Consider the following 11325-nt stretch of genomic DNA (forward strand, 5'->3'; position numbering starts at 1 on the left):
ATGTTACAAGGTATTTCAAAATACATCATTGAAAACAAACATGGCGTCGAAGTGTACAGGGCGCGTCAAAATATATTTAAGAAAAAACATGTCAGTTCAACAGAAGTCTAGCATTCCAACATGCCAAAAGGGCACTACGTCTCGTATCTTTGTTAACCAAGTTAGCATCATCAGGAGAAAGAGGAGATTCAAAAGTGTCGAGAGGTTAAGCGTTGTGGACTCAACGTGAGGGCAATGGGAGAGCGAAGTATTCGACAATGACATTTCAAAATACGTGGTTTTCCGTGCGTTTTCGATCGTTTTTCGTGCGTTTTCGACCGTTTTACGTGCGTTCACGGTCGTTTTTCGTGCGCTGTCGATCGTTTTTCGTGCGCTTTCGAACGTTTTGCATACGTTTTCTATTTTTTGTTGAGGGTATCATAAGGCGGTGAGGTTAGATAAAAAAGAAGAAATGATTTGGAAATTTATTATACATTTTTATTTTGGTAATATATCACAAAGCCATTTGTATAAAATATCTACGTTTCGGAGACTGCAATTGTAGTTGGTTCGCTTGCGAATGTGATGCATACAGGGTGAGGTACCTTCGTTGTTGTCGAATGTGGGAACCAACCATGTTGTATTGTCATAGCCCTCCAAATTCACAACGCGTGTCGGTATATTCAACTCGTGAAATTTTTCAGTTAGAAAGTCATATTTTTGATGTCCTCGCACATAAATGACATCGACACCTTGTAGATTCTCCATGAGGATGGCATCCAATTGATTATATTCCACAAAGCCAGAGGAATACCTCAATCCGTGAATGTTTCGCTCCAAGTAACAGGCGGTACGACGATCTTCTTTACTCAAACTGGAAAATGGTGTGTTTGGCAGCAGTAAAAAGTTACTACACTGAATTCCAATCCTAATGGCTATTTCTTTAGGATGGAATTTTTGCTCGACGGTGAAGCCTTGAATATCTACAACAGCTATTCTCATGTTGACTCTTCGATTGATACTGAAGCAAAATAACATGTTCAGTTCCATTTTTTAATAATTTCGCTGAGTGGGAGGTGTTCTATGACAGTGTCGTGCACAATTATGCAATAGGCTCTAGTATTTTGAGGAAATCCCTCGGATGCTTCGATTTCAAGTTTTACATCAACACTGGAACTTTTGATGCTCTCATCCCTTCTGGAACAATCGATGACAAAGAGAGCTTTGTCCGTGAAGACGGTGGAAGTAAGAAGAGGATTATGTTGATTGGTTATTTTGTAGCTGAGACCAAATTGTGAGTAGTTGAAATAAGCTTGCGAAAAATTCCCCTTTGCAAAATTCAAATGCATATTTTCCTTGGGGTAATTCTCACCGTTAAGAGTGAGCGTTATATTGGTAATATTCAAATGATTGAATATTGTTGGATCATTGTTGACTTTAGTGTAGTCACGATTTTTTTGGAAACATACAATTACATAGCGAGGGCTTTCGAGGAACGAAGAAGTCTTGACGGCCCATATTTCATTTTTTGCACCTTGTGTGAGAGCTGGCAGCATATGAAGTTCCCATTTTCTGAACGGTATGAGAATAGGAGTGTCTGCTTGGATAGCTTTCAAAAGTTGCAATTTAATTTGATCATGCGGAAAGAGTCGTTTAACTTTCAGTTCGATATTTTCAATTTCCAATTTAACTTCCGTTTTCGGTGTTAGTGCAGCAGGAGTCTCTTCTATTTTGAAACAGTTGCTATCATCTCCAGCTCGTACTAATCGAATGGTATGTTTACCGTAGGAAACACACTGATAATCGTTGAAGATATTCAAAAAATGCTTGATGGGTATGAGCATGTTGAATGTTAGATGAGTTGTGTTGATGGCGCCTGTATTGTTGGGAAAAGTCCAACCGGAGGTGGCCAAGTGTTTGATATCTTCGTCGGTGTAGATGAGAAAGCCTCTAACAGTACTAACAATTCCAAGTTCACGAACTGCTTCCAATTCCTTACCACTCTGCTCATAACTAGCAGATTGAAACATGAAAGCACCAGCATTGTTTACGAATGACACCTTACCGTCCCCTTTAGTTTTCTCAACTTTTCCACTAATGAACAGCAGACTATCGTACAAAGCATCGTAGGCATCAGATTGATTGATGTTAATTTCAATAACATCGTTGTTGCGAAAAGATTTGACATATGGATAGTAGGTCCGCCATTCTATCTTTTGTATGGACTCATCGATTTGCGGTTTTCGGAAAATGTTGAACACTTGATTGGACAACATGATAACCAAGAGATTCCAGAAACAATTTATTTTCCGTTGTCAATAGTTGTCGACTAGTGAAGGTCTTGGTGAAGACTGATTTGGGGTATGGAGGTGTATTATTTTTATAGATAGTCAGCACCATACTTCCGCTTCAATTCCAAACGAATTATTATTTCTTCGTTTCGGAAATCAATGAGCCTAGAATGTTGGTCGAGCACTCGCAGCGTGATATTGTTTATTTCGTCTCTATGTGCAATAGGTAGGTAAATGGGGTGATTAGGTATTTCGTCAATTGCATACCCCGGATCAACACCAACAGCAAATTCGTATATCGTATGAGTCGGTGTGTCGTTGTAGAAGGCTCCAAACGTAATGTTGCTATCTATGTGTATGGTGCGTACTTTAATGATATCCACAGGTAGATCGGATTCGTGATGTAAGTTTGGTTTGAGAACAGTAGATGAAAACCCCAGTATGTGAGCCAAGCTATTTGCAGGTCGGAAATCAATCGAGTGCTTCAGACAGAATATTTCACTTTTCAGGGTATTATTATTCGGTTTCAGATAGAAAAAATCCTCAGGGTTTTCCTTGAACGTTTTAGGCGTGATGTATTTGTTTATTAATTCTTCAATGTCACCAATTTCGTAAGATCCAAGAGGTATATCGATGCTTTTCTGTTTAGTTTTGTCAGCGTTTTCATAGTAGTAGAATTTCGTACCTTCTTCAATGTTGGGTATACTGTTGTACGAATGGAAACTGAGCAAAGCCAAAGTATATTCAGAATCAGAATCTAATCGAATGGGTGGATTGAAATCGATGGAGAGCGTCGAAGAACGACTCGTTAGCGTTAATATCATAGACATGACTGATATAATGTCAGTATGACATCTCCTTAAATAATGATTGAAACAATAACAACAACATTTTGCATAAAAATCATTTATTTCTACAATAATAACATTCTATTTGCGAACTCACAGGACCATAATACATTGCTTTTTGTAGCGATGACGCAGCTGATGTAGGTGGTGGTACCTCATGTCGGTAATGGATGAAACATGGTAAACGAATCTGCAAAGCGAATCGATGTTGGTAGTCCTTTGGTAATCTATGCCAAACATCCAATAATTCCCAAGGTTGAGCATTCTCAATCAAATAGTCGATCGATAAAGTTTTCAATTCAGCATCGGTTAAATCTCGCAAAGATTTATCTCCAACCATTTTTGCAGACATTATGGAGCAGAAACTGTAGGCACAGATGTCCGCAATTACTCTGGTCAAAATTTTGATACTGATCATTGTTATATGTAATCGTTATACCCCCTCCAAAATATCTGACCAATTCCATTGGAGGTTTGAGATTACCGAAACTATCAAAGTATTGTACAGCATTGCCGTTTTTAATGTAAGCTACCCAATGAGTGCCTTTATTCAATCGAGAATCCAAGTTCAATACAGCACATTCTCGCAGTCGAGGACCACGAGTTGGCAACGTGTCGCGCATAAAGACTCCACGAAAATGTGGAATTCTCATTTGACGGGCACATTTTTGAATTTCCGAATCGTATAATGCTCTATGGGGTAGCTTCAGTAGGAGTTTTTTTGCTTTTTCAAGTAAAGACCTCGCCCTTTGCGTTGCTGTTGTTTCTTTAGGAACAGACCAAATCCTCGAGGTGTTTTGCGTAGGTACAAACCGGAACCTAAATGTTCCATAGCTTTATTGTGACGTTGATCTTCTTCAAGTTTCTTTTTGGCATTTTTAGCATCTATTACGGTTTTTGCGATAGCGCCTGCTCCACCTGCCAACGAACCCAAAGCTGAAAGGGCAGCGAATATAGGGATGAGGGGAAGAATTCCTCCAGATTTTGCTTCAAATGGTATTATCCTAGGTATCCGTATGTTTTTACGTCCTCCAGCTTGACTCAATGCCATTTTAGCAGCTCGCAAAGCCGAAGCACTAGATTTCTTAATATTGGTAGGATGTGGCTTCCAATTTTTAGTAATTTTTTGAAGCATATTACGTCGAAAGGACAACCCCATGCCGAACTTACGTTTCGCTTTCATTGTTGTAGTAACGAGCCAAGCTGCAGCTTTTTCACCAAATCTAGCGTCTTTCGATTTAACGCGTTCCCAAGCTCTATTTTCCAACACTTGATCTGCTTTATGACGGTCTTCTAATGAGTCGCTTTGAGAGTACGCGATATCGTGATCTTTACAATATTCGTCCAAAGGATTTACACCGGTGTCACCGCGTTCCAATCTCTTTTTCAATTTGGTGCCTGGTCCGCAAAACTGATAACCAGGTAGATGTAATTCGAACGGGAGCTTATTGATAATCGAATTGACGACACCTGCACCGGAGTAAGTCAACATTGAGAATGATTGGGTGATGACTGTGATGTTTTTATTTATAAGCGTAGCGCACTCATTATCCAGCATCACATCATGAAAGTCGTTCAACAAGACAAGACATTACCTATTGAAAATTTAGACTTTTTGAATGAAGCCAACAATAGTAGTGTAGTTGGGAAGCATGGTATATTATTACCCAATTCGTTTCGTGCAATAATTTGTGGGCCGAGTGGTTGTGGAAAGACAAACGCTATCTTAACATTGCTATTCCACCAGAATGGCGCCAAATTTGAAAATATCTACGTATATTCAAAATCATTGTATCAACCTAAATATCAAGTGATTCAAGAAATTTTCAGTAAAGTCAAGGGGTTGGGATATTATCCGTTCAGGGAAAATGAGGATATCATAAGCCCTCACGAAGCCAAATCAAATTCCATATTCATTTTCGACGATGTCGCATGTGATGGCCAACAGAAAATTCGCGAATATTATTCTGTATGTAGGCATAAGAACATTGACGCCGCCTATCTTTGTCAGACATATTCAAAAATCCCCAAACAATTGATACGAGACAATAGCAATATGATTGTACTTTTCAAACAGGATGAAATGAATTTGAAACATGTATTCGATGAACACGTCTGTCCCGACATGTCTTTCGATGAATTCAAGAGAATGTGTGCCGAATGTTGGCAACATCGATATGGAACCGTTGTAATAATGAAAGATTTCGATAAGAATGGTGGACGTTATCGTCAAGGATTCGACAAATATATAAGTATACACAGTGCGTGATGTAGTATCATTCACCATCATGAAACCGTTGAGCAAAGAAGTTGATGTTATTCGAAAGAATAAGATCAACGAAATTGCACGCATCATTCGAAAAAAATATTTGGCTCTGAAATTGGGCAAATCCGAAGAAGATGAGTCATTGCAAAGATTTTTCAAACCTCTGTCTATTCCATTGAGGAAAATAGCTAATAAAACAGCAACACAGTCAGCTAGTACCCCATTGAAAACTGAGGCAAAAACCGAAGTCAAACAAGAGACAGTGGAAGAGCCTGAAACGACTCCATTCCAATCCCTCGTACATGTTGCAGGTACAGATGAGGATGACGATGATGATGATGAAAACGTCTTTAGTGGGTATGCAGAAGACGAACAAGACGACAACGTTGCGTCAGGCATAAATGAACAAGTTTTAGAAGAATATATCGATCAATATCCGATAATGTCTCAACCGTACATCAAAAAACATTGGGGAAATGACAAGGAAATCGACAAAGTATACGGTCCCATATATGATGGGGTATCTTCAAAATGGTTCCTAGGCCAAAAGGAAATCGATTTTGACAAGCGTAGCGGAAACATAAAATTGGCTGGGTATCACTGGAAAGGAACACCCGGTATATATGAACTGTTATTTCTCGACATGCCTGAAAATTATAACACTGAGGATTTGAATGTATACAAAAAGATTTTGAATTTATCGAGCGCTCACAAGAATTCGGCTGGGCATCTAAAAGGCACACAGAGATACAAGTACACCAACATAATCAAACCGTTGTTTCCTACAGCAGGAAATCGTCGTAAAACTGGTACTGGGTTTTTTCAACCTAAAACACCTCTCACTACTACTACTGCGATGACATCATGTCTACCCAAAACGTCACCTCTTGCAATGACATTCAATACGAAACCCATTGAATACATTTATTGGGACGATCCCAACGAGCTATGCGAACGTCTCAAATTATTGCTAGCCTCTCGAGATGCAGGAAATACTTCGCACAACAATGAAATCATTGCCATTTTGAATGAACTCAAAGAGGCAAAAATAATTCTATAAGATACACTACGTTCCCCAATACATTATCATTTTCAAAATGGTTATCGATAAGTTTGGACGTAGCGACAGCAACAGAAAGCGAAAATTGCCAACGCCCTCTGGAGGATGTTTGTTGCATTATACCTCAGATGGTAATATTCATTGTGGTGATGTGAAATTGTGTCATGTGAAGAGCCCCACCACTGATTACGATGTTGCTAATAAAAAGTATGTGGATGGAACCGATAATGAACTTGCTTCATTTATATATCAACTAGCTAAGAAACACGAAAAACAAATGATCCAAGTAAATGAAAAACTAACCAAATTTCAAGGTGACATCTCCAAACAAATTACCGAAATAAATTCTACTATCAAGGAAATCAAAAAGATACAAAATAAAGTTCAAGCAAAACCATAATAAAAGAGCGGGGTTCACACATCTTCTCCATCAGTCGTCATGACTTCCAAAGACAAGATTCAACTTGTCAACGAACTACATAAACCAATTAGAAAAAATTATCCTCGACGCCGTACAGTTATCAAAGGAATAGATGACTTATGGCAGATGGACTTGGCTGAGATGAGATCGTTCGCTCACCAAAATCGAAATTTCAAACTGATTCTAGTCGTCATAGATTGTTTTTCGAAATTTGTGTGGACTCGACCACTGAAATCAAAAACGGGAGAGGAAATTACGAAAACGTTTGCAGATATCTTGACACATACGAAACGTTGTCCAAAAAATTTACAAACCGATCAAGGTAAAGAATTTTACAACAATAAGTTTCAAACTTTGATGAAAAAACATGGAATAAATCACTACAATACGTACAGTATCACGAAGGCTTCTATGGCTGAACGTATCATTAGAACGTTAAAAGAAAGACTTTTCAAATATTTTAGTCTGAATGGCACCTACAAATGGTTGAATGTCTTGCCTGAAATCACAAAATCCTACAATGATACGCGACACTCGAAGACGGGCATACAACCTTCGAAAATTACCAAAACTAACGAAAAACAAATTCTCAAATCAACATACACCCATGTGAAAATAGCTGGACCGAGAAAATTCAAAGTCGGTGATGTTGTACGAATCAGTAAGGCGAAACACGTTTTTGAAAAAGGCTATACGCCCAATTGGACTACGGAATTATTCAAAATTGTCAAAGTCAATATTACCAACCCCGCCACCTTCATGCTAGAAGATATGCAGGGTGCACCTATTAGGGGTGCTTTTTATGGAGAAGAATTACAAAAAACTGCAAATCCTGATATATATCTCGTTGAAAAAGTCTTGAGGAAGAAAGATAAAAAAATGTACGTAAAATGGCTGGGTTTGGATAACAAACACAACAGTTGGATCGAAAATGTCGATTTTGTATAGAATCTTATGGAAAACAAGCACACTGACAATGTATTGGGAGGGCCTTTTGTGAAGAAATATTTGTGTGTTTAACAAACGCACAATATCTGAAACGGACCACGTGATCTGAAGCTATAAGAGCGCAAGCAAACACAGATGGACATTCAGTTTGAAAATGTCTCTCGATAGTGGTTACGGTAGTGAAGTTGAAGTAATATTCGACAGTGATGGTGAAGATTATAATGGAACTCTAAATGCAATAGACAGAGCGTTGGAGCAATACGAAATGGCTGCTCGAAACGAACATCAATTGCTGTTGATGGCATTCCCCATGTCATCTTATGAAATTCGATGTGGCCTAAGTCCATGCAGAGACTTCAGCCCATGCATAATTTTGAAGCAGCAGTTCTCCATTCGTTCCATCAATTTAACAAGTTATGAATGGGCGACCCTCATTGACATCCTGCAACAAATAAAGGAAAATTTCTTCGAATCACAAATCGATGGATATCTAGACGAATATGATCCAATTACAACACGTTGCGGGGATTACATTTACGTCACACAGTACATCGAAAGTAATACCAAACAAGTTTCCATTTCCAAGGACACCACGAACATGGAGCTGTTTCAACGAGATGTAAACGATATCCTGAATACTCACCTTGGTGTGCTCTCTGACCGTATCGCTATGCTGGATGCTTTGAACTTTTGTGATTATTATCGAGGTGTTTTCAATATAATAAAATCATGGTTACGTGAGAATAAAACTAATTTAACTTTGGAAGAAATCATAGAAGGTTTTTGTCAAGCCTCAGCTCTAGATAGTCTGTATGCTAATGCTTTACGTGAATATTTATTTTATTATAAACAAAAAATAGTGTATGATTTATGTAATAAATGAGAAAACGTTGTAACATTTGTTTCATTTAATGTATAAGGTGAAAACAACAGCTTTAAAAAGTTATTTGATGGAAAAAAAACACCAAAATTTCAATATATATTTTATTCAAATTTTATCAACGTGTGTGTACAACAATAAATAAGTATACAAAATTTCAATATATTTCATTCAAATTATATCAACGTGTACATGTACAATAATAAATAGTATGCAAAATTTCAATATATTTCATTCAAATTATATCAACGTGTACATGTACAATAATAAATAGTATGCAAAAACTGAAATACTCAAACATATTTCTGTTTGCAGTCAATTCTTGAAAAGTTGGTGGTCTCCTACCGCTGTTGAAAATTCTCAGAGTAACACACACCTATTCGTCATATTCAAACAAGGACAAAATTCATCAATCAATCACATCAATAGAAATAAAATCCAAATGATAACCTCATTTCAAGCTATAGTGCCCCCAAGGTAAAGTGTCAGATGATTTGGGGATTAATTTTCGTTTATCGTCGTGTGGACTCAAGCCTATTTTCACCTGCTTGATACTGAAAACGCTGTGAGCGTATGATCGAATAGTGAACTGCTCACATATTTTTTCTTTAAAATTTCTGAGACAATCCATATAATCTTTGAAATCAATTTTATTTCTGACTACATTATATCGAATTCCCTTTGATTTTTTGATAACTTTTCCACCCTGCACTTTGTAGGTGTACATTTTGGAACGTAACCCTGCAAAGTGCGTGATGATTTTACCATTTGCTTCATCTTTCATTAACCCAGGAATTTTTTTATTCACAAGTGGAATTTGAAATTTATTATCGGGCGAATAATCGGAAGTATCAAATTTTGATAGGTTATTTTTGATGAGTTCTGAATAGACATCTTCACACGTTATTTCGTAGATGAAGCTATCTGTATCTGTATACATTAACTTGCAATTTTCTATACCTAGAGTGGGCACCATGAAATCGTAATGGAAATCAAACATGCATGTTTTTGAAATATCTAAAATTGCCATTCCGATGTACAGAGGTTTATTGAAAACAAGTTCAGTCTTTTTCAATTCAATAGCCACCAAGTCTGTATCGAAAACGGTTCGACTCTGAAATCGAGGGCTCGCAATTAAATTTTTGGCGCCATAACGACCGTTCCAGGAATTCACAAGTTTGACCACCCTGTGTAATCGAATGTTTTCCATCGTTTTCCCAAAAATAGCATTTACCATTAGTTTATATAGATTTTTGCCAAAAGAACTGGTGGCTGCAGCCCTTAGACGAGTATTCAACTCGATGTAGGGACGCAGCCATGCAGATTGTTTGAATTTCACAACCCGATGAATTTTGGTTAGAATCAAACCGTTTTTCAATGCTTGTTTCAAGTTGCGATAATGCAAAATATATTTGTCTTTATGATACAGGGTACCCATTAATTTTTTTTGTTTGGAATTTGGTGGTGCTTGATGCTCTGGACAAAACGGAAAATCTTTATGTGAATCATGTAATCTCTCAGGGTATTCCAAATCAACTTCCAATATGTAGCCTTCTGAAGCATTGTCAGGAATTTCAGTTATATCTTTGTCAAAATTTTCCACCCACTGAAAACCGTCGTAAGGTAAAAATTCTGACATTGCCCACCCATATAAATTATTGACGTCTAAATATAAAAGATATTTTGAAGGTTTTTCGGGATTGTATGCTTCCATATATTTATTATTTGCTTCAGAATATCTATTTGAACAAACCGATATTCCGCCCCTTATCCCCTTTTCTACAAACATAATCATGTCAATGTCTTTTAAAATTTGTAATTTACACTTTGTATACTTCAACATGGCATCCCACGTGTACCCAGGCATAGTATAATACCATGCGGGGTCCAACCCATAAGTTGCCATGCTTTTTTGACGAAAATTTTCAAAAACGTCTGCCAGTAATAAAATATCTGTTTTCAAATATAGGTCCGCATACGATCCCAAATTTGTAATTTCGAATGATTCCCAAACATTTTGTGCGTGAACATATTTCTCTTCTGTTATGTGTTCATCATTTAATTTATTATAGAATTCTTCTCGTGATGGTAACTCGGTGATGTTCAATTTTTCCATGCTATCTATATAATCATACGGAAATACTCCCTTCCTGGTGAGAAGAGCGAATTTCTCCTCATCTAAATGACTAAATTCTTTTTTTAAAATTTCCAAATCATTTTGATCCAATGTGGATACTAATTCATCCAACGATGTTCCCATGAATCGAAAAGAATCTATAAATCGAAATTTAATTTTAGTTTCAGCATCCTTCTGTGTAAAGGAAATGTATTTTTCTTTATTTGAGGGAAGTATGCTCACACAGCCTTTTTTTGCGATATCTCTGATAATGAAGTGACTGTCGTATCCTGAAAGATTATGAAAAGTAATGGGTACCACGAATAATTTTCGAAAGTTGACATTACAGGGGGCTTGGTGGGCAAAACCGCGGAACGCCCCCGTATAATGATTGTGATCGTACACAATAACATCTTTGGGGGCGAACGGTTTTTCGCAAATATGACAAGTCGTTGCAGCACCGATATTATTTAAAGGCACTGTCATCGGCTCAATATTCTTAATTTTAGATTCAAC

This window comes from Leptinotarsa decemlineata, unplaced genomic scaffold, assembly GCF_025532065.1.
Source record: "Leptinotarsa decemlineata unplaced genomic scaffold, Ldec_3_MD MMD2_P_RNA_scaffold_9, whole genome shotgun sequence".
Taxonomy (NCBI): Eukaryota; Metazoa; Arthropoda; class Insecta; order Coleoptera; family Chrysomelidae; genus Leptinotarsa; species Leptinotarsa decemlineata.